This window comes from Anas platyrhynchos, chromosome 6 (assembly GCF_047663525.1).
Source record: "Anas platyrhynchos isolate ZD024472 breed Pekin duck chromosome 6, IASCAAS_PekinDuck_T2T, whole genome shotgun sequence".
NCBI classification, from domain to species: domain Eukaryota; kingdom Metazoa; phylum Chordata; class Aves; order Anseriformes; family Anatidae; genus Anas; species Anas platyrhynchos.
Window position 1 is genome coordinate 16152469 of NC_092592.1, and position 20455 is coordinate 16172923.

A 20455-nucleotide genomic window follows, 5' to 3' on the forward strand; every position below is an offset into this window, starting at 1 on the left:
CTTTGTTACAAAATAAAGACATTTATTTCCAACCATCATTAGTGCAAATCTACATGGAAAAAAAAACTTTCCTTTAGGAACAACTCTTATCTTATTACACTGAGCCCCAAGGAAGGTAATAACAGCATTTAAAATAATAATACAAAGCTATTACAGATCAGTGAATTGATTTTGAGATACATCAACAAACTAAGTAATTCACAATCAATCCCAGTATGGTATTAATCCTTATCTGCATACAGAACGGGGGGAGTAACAGCTCGTTTTCTTCACGCAGCAGCTCCAAGCCTGGGCCTTGGTCCAGGAACCACCATGAACTGTGGCAAGATGCTCGCTACCCCCCTGACCATGGGCAGTGCACAGCCATGAGGACACGGGGAATGGAAGTTGAAAGGCGCTCGGAGCAGCTCCAGGGCTGCCTGCACCAAGCCTCTGGCACAGAGAGCAGGCAGCCGCCAGGCTAACAGCTCGCGCTCCGCCACCCCCGGGTGCATCTGCAGGCAGCCCTCAGAGCTCCGGCGCTCGCTTTAAACTCCTCTCTGTATCATGTGTTGGATGTGATTACTTGCTCTTTTGACCAAAAGTAGGAATTACTTGAAACGCACCCTTCTTGTCAAGTTCTCTTTTTCCCCAAAAAGTATGTACCCACTTTTTTTTTTTTTTTTTTTTTAAACCACTGAAGTCCACACCTCAGGATACCCCTTCCCCCCAGGAATGCACACTTAAAGAAGCTACAACTGCTATTGAATTTTCTCTAGTCATGATGCACACGAGCTTTCCACTAAGTTCTCTAGAATTTTTATTTCAACACCACAATTTGGATTTCCAGCTAAAAGATTCAGCAGGATTGCCCATGCCTCCTGGCATTTTTCCTTCCCAACCAAAAGCAAGACTAGCATGAGAATCCATAAGCAAGGATGGCAAAACAAAATTTCTCAGATCCCTGAACGCAAATTTCAAGACCATTACAAATAAGTCTAATGGAAAGCAACTCTGAAATAATAGTTAAAGTTTTCAAATTCTCGTTAGCGTTTTTAAGGGATACACTATCAGAGAAGAAGGCTGCATCTTCAGTCCAGTATTGAGTTCTTAACTGAGTTATCACAGATCTAAAAACGAGGCTCAACTGTTTGGCACCTATTAATTTCTGAGATGGGACCTTTCTGCATTGGATGTTTGGGTCTTCTGTGGCAGTACCTATGCATTCATCCCCCACCCTCACCCCCTTTATTATTATTATTTTTGTAAACTGATACCATGATAAAAGTTGCTTAAAATAACAAAGCCAAACAGCTGTCAAACCACCACTAATACGACCTTTCAAACAGGTTTCCATTTCATAAATCATTTCCGTGTTCTAGTTTCACACCACCCCAGGGAAAGTTACATGCAGAACAGAAAAAATTCATTATCAATATGCAGAGATCATTTGGCAACAATACCAGCTGCTAGTAAAGACTTGCGCAGCAGCACGATGATTTCAAGGCACTGTGCTTGCAGTATGGAAGAGATGTTTGGAACCAGTAGGTTAGTTCTAGATTTGCAACATCAGCAAGAGACAAACAGTTCTGCTTCGAGTGCCCCGTCATCTACCTCCCTACGAGCCAGAGCATGGAAGGCATGAGGAAGAGAATAGAGCCTTAGAACTAGGTACTAACTTGCTTCTTTTGCAACATTTCAGGAAAACAATTACAATTATTTTCGTATTTGTTCATCTTCCCAAGGGTCTAGCAAGTTAAGAGACCTCAAAAATGGAAGGCATTCACCAATTAGTTAAAACTTGTTCATTGACCATTCTCAAAGGCAGTGCTAGCAACATCATAATTCCTCATTTTCTTCACTACAGATATTAATCTACTTATTGTGTTGATACTTCGTATTATTTTGTAATAATCTACATTTCAACTAATTTTGATGTTTTCTTTAAATTTTAGGAAGAAATTACTAAGAATTTCCTTGTTCTGATCTCCAGTTCTGACTCCTTCTTTCCTTTGAGATAGGCTTCTCTAGGTCAGCAGTCAGTGGCCAACACTTTGAACTTCAGTCTCCCAGAGTAGAAGGAAGAATCAGCAATTCCAAATCTGCATGTATGTGTATGCATCTGTACTATTATTATCATTGCTGTATTCCCCACCTCCAGATTATTTGCTTGTCCCAAAGCTCAAAGGGTCACAAATAGCTCTCAATACGTTTCTTCTGGACACTGATCCCTGATCCAAGAGCTAATGGCTAGTCAAAAGACATTCAGCCTCTGGAATGCATCAGAAACCAAAGCAGAGGACAAAACGACTGCCTCCAAAGGATCTTTTACAAGGATTTTCTTCTGCACAACTCTCACTGACAGCTCTGCTGTTCCTACACACCAGTATGACCTACGCCTACCGGTATAATCGCACTATGCGGATGCCTGCCACAGCATGATGCAATTCAGGACTTACAGCACCTACATTTTTCTCCCAACCTTAGATGTTTTTCCCCACAGCTTGTATGTCCCACGTAAAACATTTTCTCCTCTAATCATACGATTTGGAACACTTTACAGTTTTTAGACAGGGTAAGTTCAGTGAGAAATACTTAACAACCAATCTTTTGAAATTATCAAATAAAACAATACTTTCACAATGATTACAGCTATAGCTAGTATGAAACACACAGCTAGGATTTCAGTAAGAGCTCAGGTGAGCATTGTTCATTAACAATAACAGAAAATGCAGTAGGAGAAAGGGGAAACTCAGGATCAAGGACAGAAACAACCAGCAGAACAGCCGGACCCTGAAACATCCACACCTCACAGGTAACCATCTTTCAGACGGGGTCTGAGTCTGTAAATAGCAGCACTGCAGGAATTGCTTGACTTCCCTGGGCTTTGTACAAGACAATTAGCAGAAACAAGGCTTACATGGCTGATCCCGCATCTCCTGTTTGGTTCATTCCTACTTGCACATGTCAGCAGTAATCTCTTACAAATATGGGCAGGAGTTTATACTCTAAGAATTCCAATTAACGCAGTACAAACCCACTACATTTCTCTGAAATTTGCAAACAAAACCCAAGGCTTTTTTCCATGGTATCACCTGGTCTGTGCTTCCCTGGGCAACATCTTGACATACCCCTCATGCACCACACACTGCTGCCAAGGTCTTGAGCTGGTGGGACAAGGACAGTCGATGATTTCACCCCCGATACCTCAGGGACCAGTTTAGAATACAAAATTAAAAGCTGCATTAACCACAGGAGCTCCGTTTATACTGGATACGTAGAAGGAGAATTGAATCTGTGATAGAGAGTTTTTCAACAAGGACATGAGGAGAATCACCAAAAACAGCATCTGTGTGCTTAGGAAAGCCAAATCTCCCTATGTCTATATCACTAAGATATCAAAAAGGTAGTACTTATGGCCTTTTGTTGTTACTCTATTAGCTGTAATTACAAACCATTACTCTAAAAATTTATGCACAAATATCACTTGTCAATCGAACTCAAAAAAAATGAAAGCATGCAATTTTTACCAGGGGGACTGCGAGAGAATTTTCTATCTGACTGTGGCACCTATGCAAAGCTTCTCAGCAGCTTGTTCCATGACAATGGATTTGCAAGGCAAGAACTGAGGGGATTATTTGATTCAGCATCTACTCAAGTGGCCAATTCCTTCAGCAATCAATACTAATCAACAAGCTAAAACCTTGTAAGAAAAAATCTGAAAGCATTTGAATCCTTCCTGCTGCAGCAAGCAAGACAGGCTTTATAGTCCAACACAGGCACCTCAGACACTGCTGGTTTGGAAAATCAATTTCACCTGGGATTTAAAGCAGACCCTACACTTCTTCCTATATGCCAAAACACGGAATCCACCTTTTAAATGAGATCCTGTTAAGAAGAAACACACACACATGCACAAACAGCTTAGGTCTAACATCATCTATTTGTTACTTCGCACTTCAGCTGTGCAAAACAGACCTTAACATGAAGAGGGGGGAGAGGGACTGAAGCAGGAGTAATTTGTTTTGGAGTGAAATACAGGCCTTTCTCCCTCTCACATACACACAGAACCTGTGCATTAATAACAACAGGAATCTCACTTCTTCCTTTTATTCCTATCTTTCAGGGTGAGCTCAGGGGTTCTTAAGAGAAGTGAGTTGTGTTGCTCTGACAGTACACATGGGGAAAGTGGAGTGTTAAAGCCTTCATAAAAACAAACTAGAAGCAAACATCTCTTAGGTTCTTGGGGGGGGGGGGGGGGGGGGGGGGCAAAAAGATTTAAGTTCGTTTTTGAAAGTCTGTTTTGCTTCATGAGGCCCACGTCTCCCACATATGTACTTCCTCCAGCGTCACTGAAACAGAAACCTCTAGGCAGTCAAGCAGGCCCGAGGGCCTCTAGTATCCATTAAGACCCAGTTAAAAACGCCATTTGAAAGCTATTTAATAAGCTCTCACTTATTAAACTCCTCAAAAGGCAAGAAGGACACAAGTGTGCCTTCCTCTCCAGAACGTGGTCACTTCAAATCCCACTGCAACCACTCAGTAGTTCCCAGCAGAGCTGCAGGGAGCAGCCACAGCCATACAGGAGGCACGGGGCCAGCAGGCATGCCACACCGCACCACACCATGCTGCATGGGTAGGGGCAGAGCTGGTGACACTGAGCTTGCAGCAGCACCACTAGGACATGGGGTAAACAGGGCCATCAGGTGGCATGAAGCCCCAGCTATGGTCACCAAGGGACAGCTCTGCTGCCTAACAGGAAGCACACCAACTTAAGGCTATCCGGACAGCCACCTTCATAAAGGAACCAGTGCTGGGATTCCTAGAAAACAGTCCAAGGAGAAGGGTGAGCTGCAAGCGTGGGCTATTCCGCAGCACTAAGCCTGGCAACAAGGAACAGTCGTGCAAATACGAACTGAAAACATCAGCGCTCGCAGAAATCCACCTTCCGATCCAGCAGAGGTTGGCACACTAACTAGACCAGGACTTACTAATTTCAAATAAAGCACGAGAGCAATTCAGACAAAAATTTAGGTAACTATGAAAGATGTATGACCTGAGGTTGAATCCTCTCTGTTGACCTACAGCTCATCTGATCACATACCTGCTGCTCAGCTGTGCCCTACTGGGCAAAACATGGGAACCATGCCCAGCAGACAGGTCCTTTCTTCCACCAACCCCAAGACTGCAGACAAATGAATACAAGTGTGCATACACAAATATATCTGTGTGTATATATACACATATAAATATGTATATACACACATTTTAAAAAGCTAAAGCAGCAGCTATACTTTGTATATATTGACATGCACCTTTCATATACATTGAGGCTTGTTTATGCAGAAGAAAGCTCGACACTGCAGAAACAGCCAAGTTACAGTTTTTGCACTAGGCAAAGATGATTAAAACCTGAATATTTCATAGTGGTGAATCACACTGCCAAGTCTCCAGGGACCAGAGCAATTTCAATTGGCATAAACGAACGTTTCCCAATCTTCTGCTGCTTCTGTAATGAGTTATGCTCAAGCCCTGCCAATCACTTCTCAGCAGACGGACCCACTCTCCAGCTTTTCAGCTCTATTCACCGCTCACGAGTGCTGGGAGGGCTGTGCTTGCTTCCACATGTGCCGCTGCAGTTGTCTAACAGCAGCAGCGTGTCTGCACTTTGGACCTTCGGCCACAGCCGCCCGTGCACTTCCTCACAGCTTTCCTGGCCCAGGTCTGTGCAGAGCTGGCGGAGAGAGAGGCCTCAATGCAGCAGAGCCTGTTCTCCTGTCAGTTTTTATCTCCCCAAATGAACAGACAGTAATTTTTGGATCAGCACAGTAGGAATAAGAACCCAAACAAAGCTATTTCAGTCCCTGTCCCCACATTTGGGCTGGCTGCGCCCTGTGCCCAGACTGTGAGCCTTTCCACACCAGCAGCTCCACGGAGCAGGTCTCTGGAAGCCTTCACACGCTAACATGTTCCCTCCTCGATGCAAGTTTAACCTCAAGAGAGGAGAGGAAACAAGCTGCTACACACAGATTAGAGCTGATGAGCAGTAGGTAATGACTGGAGCTGTGTCAAGTTGTGGTTACAGTTTTTTATTTTTTCTTGTTTAAGGTATGTATGGGTTCACACACTCAAGTTGCCTTTTGAGCTTACACAGTGCAAATACCTGAACTTCAACCAAAACTCAGCCAAAAAACAGTTGTAGGGACTTGCCTCAATGACACAGGAATCTTCTGGCAAATGGGGGCATAGTTTTGCTTGGAGGGTTCAGACAAAAACACTTTCAGATAAATTAAACGAAGTCAAATTGTAGACAACCAAATCCCATTTTTTTCTTCTAAAAATTGATGCGGCATTGCCAGCCTGGTGTGTGGTCATGTACCAGTTCTACACTCAGAAGAGCTAAGAACTGAGCTAACAGAGCCAGAACAAGTTTTGCTGACACCTACCTTTGACTTTTAAAAATAAAAGTCTCTCGCAGGTCCTCAGACTCGTTTTATCGAAACATTTTTACTTCTGCCTTAGATGACCTTCCTCAGTAAAAGATTAAAAGTGCTGACAAGACACCCTGCTACCAGCTGGCATCCTCGCTCCTGTTACCACCAGTGGATTTACATTATCAGATTGCTGTTATTTTTTGTATTTTAGCTTTGGTTGTTTCTTAAAGGCCCTAGCACAAAATCCAAGGTCCAAAGACTAAGACAAAGATCCCATGCAGTGATAAAAGCACACAAGTGTAATGAGTTAATGTAATTTATCAGGTGTCACTGCATTATGAATACAGGGATGCTGGGTCTACGTGCATTCCAGTATGTGGGACTTCTAGATTTATAAAAAAAATAATAATTAAAAAAAAAAGTCTTTTCACTCATTCCAGCACCAATGTTAGCCTGTAAGATCATTTTATTGAGGAATTATCAGCAATAAGTTACTAATTATCAAGCTTTGTTCATATACAAAAAAAAAAAAAAAACCTAGAGCAAATAACCCAGTAAAGTCAATAGCATTTTTTTTTTCTTCCTCACCTCCCAGCATCTCAAATGCTAACAGGTGTACATACATTAATCCATTGGTTCGGAGGCCTCATAAGCTCTCTCTGCTTCTCAGGGCTCTAGCTGTGCAAACAGAGAGTAAGCACTGATACATCTCCAAAGTATACACTCCTCCAAAATAGTCTGTAACCCTTAAGACTCTCTCCCTCTGCCTCCTTTGTTTTTATTACTATTTTTACTTTAAAATTAGAATCTGTACAGACTATTTCCTTGACCGAGTCTTCAGGAGTTGAAACTCAGCAGCACTCTGGGAGAATGCCCAAAACGCAAATAAAAAGCAGAGAACTCCAATCCAACAGAGCTCTGCTGTCCATTTCCTCAACGCCTAACTATCCAACAAATTACAGCCAATTAAGTTTTTGTTTACAGTGATGCTCAAGTTTAAAAAAAAGGCATTCCTCCAAATATATTAAAATAATTAGTCCATCCACAAACACCACTGGAAATTGCCTTGGGTTTCCCCAAAGGACTTGAGCTTTGTTATTGTATGTAATTATAGTAATCAAGAGATCCTAACCAGGTACTGGAAACATTAGGCTGGTTAAAATAGGGAAGACTTAAGGAATTGAGTTCTTATTCACGACTCCTAGGTTCTTCACGACTCCTAGGTTCTTCCTTTCCATTTCACGCTCAAAATACAAAAGTAGATTTTAGTCACACTTAAAGAGAAAATCAGCATTTCAGCTGCTTATTCTAAGCTGTTTCAGGCCTGAAATCCTCGCGTATGCCAAAGAAAAAGCAAGGTCACAACTATCAGCATCATACTGCAAGCATCCTAAAGCCAAAGCACAGCTTCTACATGGAGCCTAGAATTACAGCCACGCATCCAAGAAAGTGAGCAAAGCTTACCAGCCAGAAGACAGCAGGACTAGCAACCCTAAAACACTATTTTTCAAATTTGCAGTTTTCAAAATGTAAGCCCGGTAATAAATAAGTACTCAGAACCTTAACCATCCCTTCCCAGCGCTATTAGCTTTTCACCATCAATCTGAAACAATTTGCTTTGAAGTGAAGAAAATGTTCCTTAGGATTTTATATATACATATACATACATACATATATATATATAATTGAAAACACAGTTTAACACCTGATGATGCAAAAAAGCTTTATTTTATTTGCAAGGAATCTCTGCTGACACTGTTGACTACACAGGCACTTAAATTTACACATCAGAGCACAAGCAAAATCCCTGCTGTACTGAAGTCAATCACATTTCTGGAAAGGACTTCAGTGGAACCCATACTGTAAGTGCTGGCTGCATCAGATCGACAGTTTCCAGAGACACGATTTTTCTTTTCCTATACCACTCCTTCAAAGAGCAAGTAAGGTGCCCTGACATTCATGGCTTTAAGAAATACACAAAGACTCGGAATTAACACGGTGGAAATTTCTTGAAGAGAAGTACAGGAATGAAGCAGAGACCCAGCCAGAGTGCCTTGCACCAGCTCCTGCAGAAGGACCAGGCACACACCTCCTTGTCCTGCCCGCAGTGCTTCCCTTCACATCGCTCCTCCTTGCGCCCTTACTGCAATAATGCATATTAAAGCATACTCTTCTGAAAAGACTTGAGCTCTCCCAGACATGTCTATGAGTGCTACGTAACGGCATTTTGGGTAAGGCAGCACCAGCATGTGTTTCTGTGCTTGAAGCACAACATACATTTGGTAAACAGGCTGTGAGCTCCAAAGGCAGGCTGGTTAATTTAAACAGAAGGTCTACGCAGCATTCCAGACTGCGGGTAAAGAATCCAGAAGCACCTACTGCCAGTGGTATTCCCTGAAGTTAAGGGACTGCTCCAGGATTAAGCATTCACTGAAGTGCTTTGATGGGTGGAACAAAGCTAATGAGTTAGATATTAAAAAAAAAAAAAAAAATCAAAACACCACTGTCAATCTCTTACACTATGAGTAACATTTTGAAGTAGACCAGCAGACTCCAACTCTTGACTTTCTGCCAGATAGCTTTTGCAGTATGTTTCTCTCCTAAAAAGTTATCTCTGAAGGTTAAAACAAGCTTGACAATAATAGTCAGATGGCACTTATCTGCACAACAAACTCAGTTACAAGCCATCAATATTTATTAGATATAAATCTCAAGCCCTCTTGAAAGTTATAACAAGTTATATAAATTAATCTTGCTCAAGATACTCATCAGCATATTTTCTAACTTTAACATCATTAAAACGGCATTCACCAAGTACCCCTTGTCATAGTCAGCAGCTGTTGGCACTTAGCTTTCTGCACCTTAATCTTATATTTGGCTATGCTAACGAAATTAATATTCTGGTTTCCTTTCTCTTCTCACATTTAAGCTCCAAGGCAAAGGAAATGGATGTTCCAAGAAAAAAATTAAAAGTAATTTATTACCAACATGTAGAATTTGCACAGATCTGAGGAAAACAAAGCATTTACATCATAGTTTGTTTTTTTTTTAAAAATGCAACAAATTCAGAAAGGGCTTTCAACTACAGTTTAAATTTTTGAATCCTCCAAAAAAATAGTTGCATAAGTATTTGAGAAAGATTACAGGAAATAACACCTTTCAAAAGAAGGAATGGATTTTTATGGTGCTCCTTAAAACTTCACTATTAAACTGTACAGTCATCAGATGTTTTTGCCAGTAATTAAGTCACTACACGAAAAACAGAGCTACAGACCAAGTTCCCTTGCTTCCCTAAAGATCAAAATGCTACTGTATGATATACTTACAGGTTTCTGCTCTCCTCATAAAATTATTATGCTACCGAAGACATTCCTAAACCAACCTCCTGTTAGGAGGTACAGAGGCTGCAATAAAAGCAAACCAGAAGAACACCTGAGGGATTTGAGTTTAATTCAGCAGCTGATGATATTTAAGCATATGGTCAATGTAAGCACTTTTCTGAATAAGGACAAAATTAGCATGTGCTTGACTCAACCTGAGCTTGAACAGCCTTAAAAATTGACTCAGAAATGACAGAATTGGTTGTTACATGGAAAGACTCAAATGCACTCTAGCTGTTCTAAAAACTTAGAGTAACAAAGACACTGTCCTGTCCTTGTAGGTTGCCCATCCACATTTGCTGATTGCTCCTACTGATTGAAGGTTAAAATGTTTCTTGAAGAAAAGCACACACCCCCACACAGACCATCCAATACTGAGGATTTATCGCCAGGCAAATGGATGAAAGGCAAAGATACACACACAACTCTTCTGACCCAACGTGAAGGCTGCAATCTGAGATGCCTCTTCCACAGGAAAAGAAGTCAAATCAGCCAATCCAGAGGTTTTAAAGAGTTTTAGGAGAACTTAGGTAAGTTGTAATGGTTTAATACAACAGTAAACCTTAAAGAAAAAATTATAAACTTTCACCTAGCATATCTTCTGATGCCTGTAACTAAAGCACTCTTAATGCACTCCTCAGAAAAAAAAAAAAGTCTTAAAATACAGCGTACACGAGTGTGCAGTGGCTGGAAGGCAACAGTGTAATTGTGGGGCGCCAGTAAGCGCCATAAAACAACTTAGATACCTAAGTGTTATCATCACCTTGTCAAGAATGATCATTTAGCGGTGTCTCTCGAAACACCCAGAGAAAACTAAGGCTAAATTCCAAGAACACTGAATAGATGATGTGTTTTGAAGAGGAAAACAAGAAAAAGGCAACCTCATCTTACTCCAGCTCTTCTCCTTCTTGGAGAATTCTCAAGTTCTAGAAGCTGTCTCTTTGGTTATTACTATGTATTTGTCTTTCCATCTCAAGAAGATATGAAAATTGGTCGTAATTCAAGGCTAATTCGGTCTCTAATTAGTTTGCAATCTTAATGGCCCTGATCCTATGTGTTAAAACTAATTTTTATCATGCCTGATACTTCATGGATATATCATGTTCTTGCTAATCTGGATCAGCACTTTTAGCAAGCTTTTAATATGAGCAGAACAGTATAGAGGCAAGAAATTTTAAATATCAGATCATCTTCTGACAATGCATCAGAGAGCAAACAGATGGAAATAAAGCAGTTAAGTTCATCCAAGGCAGAAAAGTCGTCTTCCCAAAGGAGAATTTGGGAAGATAACCTCCAGTCCTTTCAGAATTCTGTGTACAGATTGGCGTTTAACCTTAGAAAGGGAGAGAAACCCTTATCAATACAGAACTGCTCACTATCAGTTTTTCTTAGAACTGCATTTGAGTACTGCCCAGAGTAAAACAGAGAACAGAGACCCTCTTTATTCTTCTACCTGGCTTACGATGAATTGCCGTTTACAGAGTGGCACAGGCAGATTACAAGTGCGTGGAATAAATGTTGTATCGGAACAAGTCTGGTCTGAGTGCATTCTCCACCAGTGAGACAGCCACAACATACAGACCCATCGACAGCCAATGAGATGCAAAATTCTGTGTATATATAACATATAGTCCTATCTTCCATCATCAGAAACTGCACAAGAAAAGCAGCTTCAAGTTCACTCTAGTCTGAGCAATTTGCCTTGGACGCATTTTATGAAGTCGGGATGTTCCCAGCTGAGTGGTATTATCTCAGCGGAGCAGTGGGTCAGCGTAATGGCAAACCACTTGGCCTCTGGAGAGAAGTGGATTTCCAAGATGTGACCAGTGGCAGCCAGCTAACAGCCACGTGTTCATCAGCCCCATTACAGAGCCACCACAAGGCTTGGCACCACCACACTATTTTCAGGAACAATGCCAGATGTACTTTCCGAGTCTCTTCCAACCAAATCGTTAATTCTGAAATAGTGCTTCCACCAACCTCTATGCAAGGGAAGCCGGAGGACCAGCGCACATATTCAGTCTAACCCAGATTTGTTATTATGAACTGGACTCCAAGCTTCCTTTCATGTAACACTCAGCCAACTGAGCAGTTTTATAAGGTGCCACAGGAATGTATTTCCTGTTATCTGAAACACATCACTTCTAGAGCACATGAACGACAGTTTGTGTCAAATTCCTACAATAAACTAAGAGAGCTGTCAAGTTTGATGGCATATTAGTTTGTCACTTGTAACCGGCAAAGCTGTGTGAGCAGATTAGACAATGCAACATAATTTAATAATTTTATCATCTATTCTTCTTGACATCACCATATATTCCTCATCATCTGCCTGTGAGACCATGTGCCAGATAGCGCCCTGCTTAAGAAAACTAAAACGAATACTGTCTACCCATACACAAACACTAATGTTTAACCCACAAAAGGAAAGACAGGCTTTACAAAAATGAAACAAATATGAACCAAATCCAACTAAAAATCCCAATCTCACTTCTGGGAACTCTGACACACAAGTTCAGATCAGCTCTTCTAAAGGGCTAATGCAGAATGAAATCTGTTTAGGCAATTGTGCTCACATTACAACACCCCAAATGTGCTTACAGAGCTTTAACCCAACTCACAGGAGCAAAGTCTCAAACGGACTCTCTGAAGGGGATGAAATACAGAAAGAAACCGAAGGATAGAGCAAGAAAGAGAAAGAGGAAAAAAGTAAATATCATATCATACCGAAAAGTTTCTGACATAAATCATTTTAAGAAAGTCAAGTATGTAGGTAATATCACAAGTATGTCCAATTATTCTGAGTTCAGTAAAAAGATAATTATCACTGAGTTGAATGAGGGTCAGTACATACATTTAGACCGTCGAGTATGTTTAAAGAACAGCAAGCAAATCATCACGTGCACATATTCACGAGAAAAGCTGGGACTCGCATTACGGCTTTCTTCCTAAATGCAGCTGCCAATTCCAGGGCTCTGAGGAAAGTGGGAACAGACAAGAGGTGAGAGAGGTGAGCAGACAGGTTTAGGACCGCAGAAGGAGTTAAAGGACATACCAGCAACACTAGTTAGAACTGGAATTAAAATCTTCCTGAGAAACACTGTTTCCAGTGTCCTTTACTTTGTGTTTTCCTCTTTTCAAGCTACAGAATGGATAAACACCAAAATCTTTTGCTTCGATTCTTGTGCATTTGGCCTATCACCTGGGGAGGAAATGATTGTACTATTCAAATATTACTGCTTTCATGAAGTTGAAAAAACGTCTCTTGGATACATGCAGGTCCCCCCCCTTTTTTTTTTTGCACGTGAACCACAACCCTTTGCTCTGCACTGCTGTGGGACACGAGGTGTTGATGTGCACTGCAAAGTACAGGCACAGATGACTTATAAGATTATATGAGGCATTTGATCCACAGCATAGAGATGCAGCAATTCCTGTCAGTGCTCACGAAAAAAACTCCTCTTCACCCTCCCTAAAACTGCTGGCATGCCCAAACAGTCCTAAGTATTCACCACCGGTATTCACACAGCAACACCAGTAGGCTATATTGGGCACCAGTGAATCAACATGCTTATTACCTTGCCTCCTCTGCAGGTGTTCACAACTAAAAACCGCTTTTAGACAGGGCACAAGCAACCCCAGAGGGGCAAAACAGGCTAAAGACTTTTCTCCAAAGTTCTGCCAGTTCATCACAGCCCAAAAGGACCATTGCAGCGGTAATGACAGCAAACCCATGAGTGTGAGTAAGGCATTAGCAAGCTACAAACTACTGAAAAAAGCTGGGTTACGCTCAAAAAAATCCTCTTTAAGTCTGGAATCTGCCCACAGAGAATCAGTCTATCAATTTTTTAAAGGGCATTTCTTTTAACTAAACTCCTGTAATACATTTTATGCAGTGTTATATTACTAATAATTTCCATGGGATTTCAGGCATGAGAGGTACCAGTTACCTCCTCCCCGGTGTGGGGGTACGGAGAGGGAGAAGTGATTACGCTTTGAAGTTGGTATATAAAACATCATAGAATCATAGAATATCCTGAGTTGGAAGGGACCCTTAAGGATCATCAAGTCCAACTCTTGACACCGCACAGGTCTACCCAAGTTCAGACCATGCATGTTCATTTTATTGATTTTTTGAAGATAATTTTATTTCTCTGATTTCAGAGTTACTCCAAACTCCTGAGAGCCTTTTTTTTTTTTTTTTTTTTTTGTGGTAAAGACTCTTACCCCTCAATTTACTTTATGAGAGGTTCTCAGGGGCCCTGCTACTCCAGGGATCTAGAGAAAAAAGGGCAGGAATGTGGAGGAGCTTCCAAGGACCTACACCTCCAAATTTTCTTTTTACCCTCCACTTAGAGGTAAGATTTTGTCAAAATCTAAACAAGAAAAAAAAATTGTCAAAGCTTTAAGAGAGCAGGAATGAACAGCAGCTCTGTGCAGCAGGGGCACATCCTCCTCTGCAACAGCACAGCTCAAAGTGCACTTGCACACTTGCCATACCCTGCTTGCAAGGAGTTACAGCTGGGAAACAATTTAGGCCAGCTTTGGCCTGCAGCCACCCAAAGCTATTGCTAATGCGATGCAAAGTCACAAATTCATCCGTACTATGCGCAAGTATTTTGTTTGTGTTTCTGCAAACCCAATTTTTTTAGGCGAGCGTGAAGATCGGGGCTCTACCACCAACTGAAGTGTAAATCAGTGCAGCCCACGACAAACGTCTGTGCTCCTCACAACGCGGCAGCCGAGGGTGTTCGAATTCAAACTTCCTTATCGGTGTTTACTCTTAGCAAACTAGCGTGTTTATCTTTCCTTTATGCTGCAGATATTTGTGCCACTTTCCAGCTGTTTATGTAATTGTGACCTAAACCAACGTTGACAGGGATTTGCAACATACCCGCTTGATTTTTTCGAGCAGCTGCTCAAGGACTAGGAAGTTTTTCAAATGAGTTAGTCTAAAGATACAGAGAAATCCTGACTTACTAAGCAGTTTAACACACAAACAAGAAAAAACACATTTGGGAAGACTGGAAAAGCCACTCAACTGGTTCTCCTGATGCCTCCCCAGCACAGGTTGTTAATTAGAATAGTAAACCACGGCCTTGCTCTTGCCTTAGCACAGGTTCCTTGATGACTAGTTCTGCTTTCAATTTCCATCAGAAGTATTATTACAAATGGATCACTTGCTGTGCAATAGCTGATTATGGCACTACATTTCTGATGTGATACCACCGTGTAACAAAGCAACATATTTAAAACTGAAGTTGGCTTTTAACCACTATTTCCATTACTAAACATTAAAAAGGTGCAGTTATCATTTCAGCCACCAACAGAAACTGCAAGGAAGACCACATATGTAGTGAGCATAAGAGACAGAAGTGACAGAAATTGATAAAAACTTCATCGCATGGCTGACACGCCATATATCAAAGCCCTAAATCTCATTCTCTGCTTGCCTCCAATTTCCATCAAAGCCTGCCAGCTGCACATTTATTGAGAAGTTTGTGATCTGACAGCCACTGTATTACCAACATTAATGATGCATCAGTCTCTAGAATTACTGGGGAAACAGTCCAATTGATTTTATTATTATACAGAGTTCCTCACATTTCATTTCAGGCAGCTTCCTACCACAAATTTTAGCAATAACTAAAAACGCTACACAGCTGATGCACAAAACACTAAGGCAAAATATGGTTACCGCAGCTTCACGCCACTCCGTTCTCCCTTCAGGAGAGCTCCAAATCACTCAGATACCACTGTGTAACCCGTGAGTTATGGGTCTATAACTAAAAGGGCTTACACATTACGGTGCGATAAACAGTGCACCACTAATATTCACTAATTTGCCCAAGCAAGCTACAAATAGACTCAGCCGTGCCTTCAGCTCCCAGGAAAGCAGTTTCCCCGAAGTCTTATAAATCCCTGCTGTTGACACGAGATAAAATCACGGGTGTGGAAGGGTGTATAACTTAGTTATATTGCCATATAGACTGAAATTGTTTCCACAGGTATCATGAAGAACAGGTACACATTCTTGTGTAGCAAATAGCCCAATTTACACTGCCCTTCTCATCCAAAACTTTCTCCACTGAAAAAGAAACAAATCAGGTAACACAGCTGTCACAGGTAATAAAAAGATGCCATCATGCAATACAACAAATCAAGTTGTAGTGGCTTTTTTAAACCATACCCACATATTGTAAATATATACCTAAGTTCAAATTTCAAATGTTTGGGAAGTGATCTCCCAGAAATATCCAGGATCTATTGCCCAAAGTCCCCACAGTTACTATGTCCTTTACCCCCAGCCCCACTGAGCCTGGCAACGAAACCCACTAGAGGATTGTTCTTGTCACCTTTAAGATTTGAAAAAGAACAAATAAAAACTGTCATAATTTTAAGAAGAGACATGTAAAGGTTCCATATCACCTTAAAAAGCAAAAGAGAAATACGATTTTCATTCTCCATTTTTTAATCTTTTAACTTCATCTTTTCCCAAGTCCCAGACAACATTTTCCAGCATTTGTAGTTAAAACAAGCGAGTAAACCACTGTTAACAGTCAAGGTCTGTAACAGTGGCAAGAGGACAGTTAGGACAAACGAGAACTGCTGTAATATAGAGTAGATCCTTTCCCATTTACCTTTCTCCCCCCCCCTTTTTTTTTTAAAAAACTTGTCAACAGCAATTCAGTCATTTTAAGTGTTGTAAGAAATAAATTTGAGTTATTAAAGCAAATGGATTTTCAAACACTTCAATATGCACGCTTTAAGAAAAATGCTACAGAAGACAGTACCATATCTGGTTCTATAGAAACTCCTCCCCAACTCCAAAGCAAGATCTCAAATTACAAGCACTGTAGAAAAAGAGCTTGTCACCAGCAAACGCACAGAGAGAGTAAGAAACTGCTTCTAGATGCAGAACAGCCCAGACCTTACACAAGTCTAGGAAACACTGCTCCTGTTTTTTTTTTTCTTATTCTCTGGCAATCCACTATTTTTAGAGGTGTGCAATACACTGTTCTCCGAGGAAGATCGATGAGGTTTCCTTAACCTGTTATCTGCTCTCAGACTCTGCTCCCCAAGCAAAGAGTGAACATATCCAGAATTACCTGCATTACAGTATGGTCTGAAATGGATTCCACTTTTTACTGTGTGCTCCGATTCACAAATCTGGAGGTAGATCCCTGCTCCAGACTGCTCACCTGACATGTGCCAGAGGAGCAGTTTGGCTGCTGCTGGTTCTTTACAGATCACAGCCTGCAACGCCAAGAGCAAATGAAACAGATCCCAGCTCCCTTCAGTACAGGCAACTGGTTCAGCAGTTCAGCTGCTCCCAAACAGGAGCAGAAATGTCGGAGGAAGGGGCAGAGCAGACCAGCCGTTCTAAGCAGGAAATAGTACAGACAAGCCTGAAGCCGGAGGTTTGGTTTATGTTGTTTCTTGTTTTGTTTTGTTTTTTTAAACACTATCTACTTATCCACTTAAACACATATAAAACTTTCACCCATATTCATTCCTGTCTTCAGAAGTTACAGGCACCTCATCAGAATTCCCTTTTGGAGTATCCAAAAGAGCAAGTAAACCAGGCAGGAAAACACAACTGGTTCAAGGAAGCAGACCTTTCCAAGTATCTTCCTGATGGTAACGGGTATAAATTTAAATATTCATGGACAGCATAGAGAAAAGTCACAAGTACAGCTTTTACATTACTGGCACAACTTACATTTACAGCACACACGTTTAAAAAAAAAAAATCACAATCATTATTTTGCAACGCATGTAACAGGCTGAATGCAGGCAACTCTAATAGGGAATTCATTAACTTGGGAACAAACAGTTCCTATAATTAGTTACCAGAAAATATTCAACATGCATTTACAGGTTTATTCTTGAACCACTAAGCGCAACTCTAGGCACTACAGCTGAACACCACAGAGGGGGGAGGAGGGGAACAAAAACCCGAAGTAGTTTAACCACCACCAGTTACTCTATTATTCTCTAGATCAAGAATTAAGCGACACTTAGGCTATTTATTTGTGCATAGAGCCGGTTCTGTTTGTTAGAAAGCTGTTTTCCAACATGCAAATTGACTTCTTCTGTAGGTCAAACACTAGCATGAGCAAGCTGATAAAAATCACGTTGAACTGGGGCTTTTATCTCGCTTATACAGCTGGTGTAGATGCATGCAATCATACTGCTATTAATGCTTCACATTATTAAAAAGACTGCTTAAGTGGAAAGTACTTAATATTCATGAAGTCTCTTTAGCATCTGATTAGGTTCTTCCCCTTCCTCTGCCTCATGCTTAATTTATTACATTTTTTACCTGGGCCAAAAACCTAACTATGAAACCACCTTTATTTTGCATTTAGCACACCCTTAACATCGCTAAATAGAAAAGGATTTCTATTCCTTCAGAAGCCTACAAGGAATCGTTATTCAGTAAAGAAGCATACTGAGCTTGCAATTTAAACCAACAAATGCTTTTAACATACAATTGACGTATGGCAAAAGCGAGTTACACCAACAATCTTGTCTGATAAGCCATTATTACATATTATTGCATTAATAATTAGGCTCCTGGGGATGGACAGGAAGTATATATAAATGGAAAATGAGCCCTTGGAGACTTCACCAACCAATGGAAGCCTTAGACCCTGCATCCTCAAAGCAGAAGTTCAAATACCGTCATGGCAACCACATGCAGATTATCCCATGTCAAATAAATCATACCTTATGCCAAATAAAAGCACAGGGCAGTGCAAGAGAGGGACATAGTAACGAAAGTCCTGATTTGACCAACACAGAGGAGGTTGATGAATTTACTTCTTATACTTCAGTCAGTTTTCTGAGAACTTACAGAGCCTGTGTCCTTAAAGTATTCATCCATTTGATTTCGCAAAAAAACTTCATCCCACTGAAATTGATGCTCTAACCGTACCTTCAATAGGCCATGAGATGGAAGAGGACCCACCTGACTTTAAAGGAAACCACAAATGTGGGTTGTATCCTTTGTCAAGTAAATCCCTACTTCTTTGAACATCACTGCAACCTCCTCACCTGTAGTCTACAGATTTTTCGTATTTCATTTGTCAGATAAACACAGAAGAGTTTACAACTACAGCTCTGAAGAATCAAGAGCACTGAACACTGGACAAACAACACTTGCCCAGCTGAGGCATTTCCAGCTGTGCCAGACCTAGGCCTCAGTCAGTCCTGTTTTCTCCTACAGCAACAACAGTGTACCTGCCCTGTGCCTCTGGACACTGAAGTTGTTACTAAAAGCAGTATGTGGGAAAAACGCATACCTTTAACTTGGGTGGGCCTAATTTTAGCCTCCGTATACCACGTCCATTCTTCCCATATGGTGTTTCTAACTACCTTATTACTCGTATTCCCAAATGCCCCAGGGATTGTGCCAGGCGCAGCCATTACACAGCATGAGGCAACAACCCTGGCAGCACGTGGAGGTAGCACCTCGCCACGATCCCTCAGTTAGAAAAAAAATCAGCCACCTTTCAGCTTTTTTTGTTTAAGAAAAAGAATCTCAGAACACCTTAAGACTGATTTTAAGAGCTGAAGAAGAAAGGACTGAAATAGCTTTAAGTTCATCTCCTCAGCAGTAATAAATAAGGCCTTAGAGTTGGAGGCAAAGTTAACCACAACCCTGGGACTCGATCCAAGTCTCCCATGACAATAGGAAAACATTAGAACAGTAACATTCAAAATATTATTCAACTTTTAAAGGCTTAGCACAGTTCAAAGTCTCCTTTGTGGAACAGCACTTTTGAAAATGTCGGTCGCCTTCCAGGGAGCATTTCCTCCTCATCACGCACAGCGTCGTTTCTGCAAGGAGGAACGCCGCCGCTCGGCTGAGCCAGGCAGGGGGAAAGTCTTTAAATGACTGCAGAATTCTTAAAAGATGGTAAAAGGTCTAATCCTATGTAATGATTTACAAAGCGACAAGTGAAACAGATCTACTGTGACAGGCTGAAAGCAGACCAACGTAAATAAAATTGCTGCTCGCATGCTCACAGCCTCGCAGCCAACAGCACAGGCAAGAGCAGGACCCACGGACACACACAAGGATTTTTTTTTTTTTATTTTTTTTTTTTTTACCCACCCATGCACCCATCACAGTCTACACAGAGGGAAAACAGACAAAGTAACTTCAGAGTCAGGCACTCTTCCCAAGGCACCAGTTTACTGATTACTACTGCAGTTCTCATACAAACCCTCTTTGCATGGCAATCCCAGATTAAAAAGGCACAACTAATTTCTTCCTTACTCCACAAAAAACAGCAAAAAATAAAAATAAACCTACACCTAAGAGCTCTGTACGTCAGTTTTATTCATTAAGCTTGCAACTGCAGCACGGCAGCTGCAACACACAGAGGCAGAGCACAGCGCCAAGTATGTGCAGCCCAAGCACGCCGAGTATTTCTCTGGCCAGCAATCGCGATGTGGGTCAGCAAGGCCTGGCGCTACTTATTTACGTCTTTTTCATATATAGAAGACACAGGCCCACATTTAACCATTTGTTTGCTGGAAGGCACCTGAGGCAGCCCCTTTGCCTGTCTGCACCCTGCAGTTACGGGGGTGCCAGGGCTGGCTTTTCCCCACTGGAGCAAACCCACTTGGCTTCCAGCTGTACAGCAAAAT

At 41.3% G+C, this 20455-nt stretch overlaps 1 protein-coding gene across 14 annotated transcripts in view; it reads right to left on the reverse strand.

The window, feature by feature from the left end:
* The window catches only part of ZMIZ1 (zinc finger MIZ-type containing 1), a 345842-nt gene that overhangs the window by 304444 nt on the left and 20943 nt on the right, over window positions 1–20455 (reverse strand). Inside the window, exon 1 of one of the 14 annotated variants that reach the window (XM_038181583.2) lies at window positions 9740–9758. The exons of 12 other annotated variants lie outside the window; for them this stretch is intronic. The gene's annotated coding sequence lies outside the window, so the exon portion shown is untranslated. Of the gene's footprint in view, window positions 1–9739; window positions 9759–20455 lie in introns of those variants that run through there. One more of the 14 variants, XM_038181587.2, reaches the window with a different exon arrangement.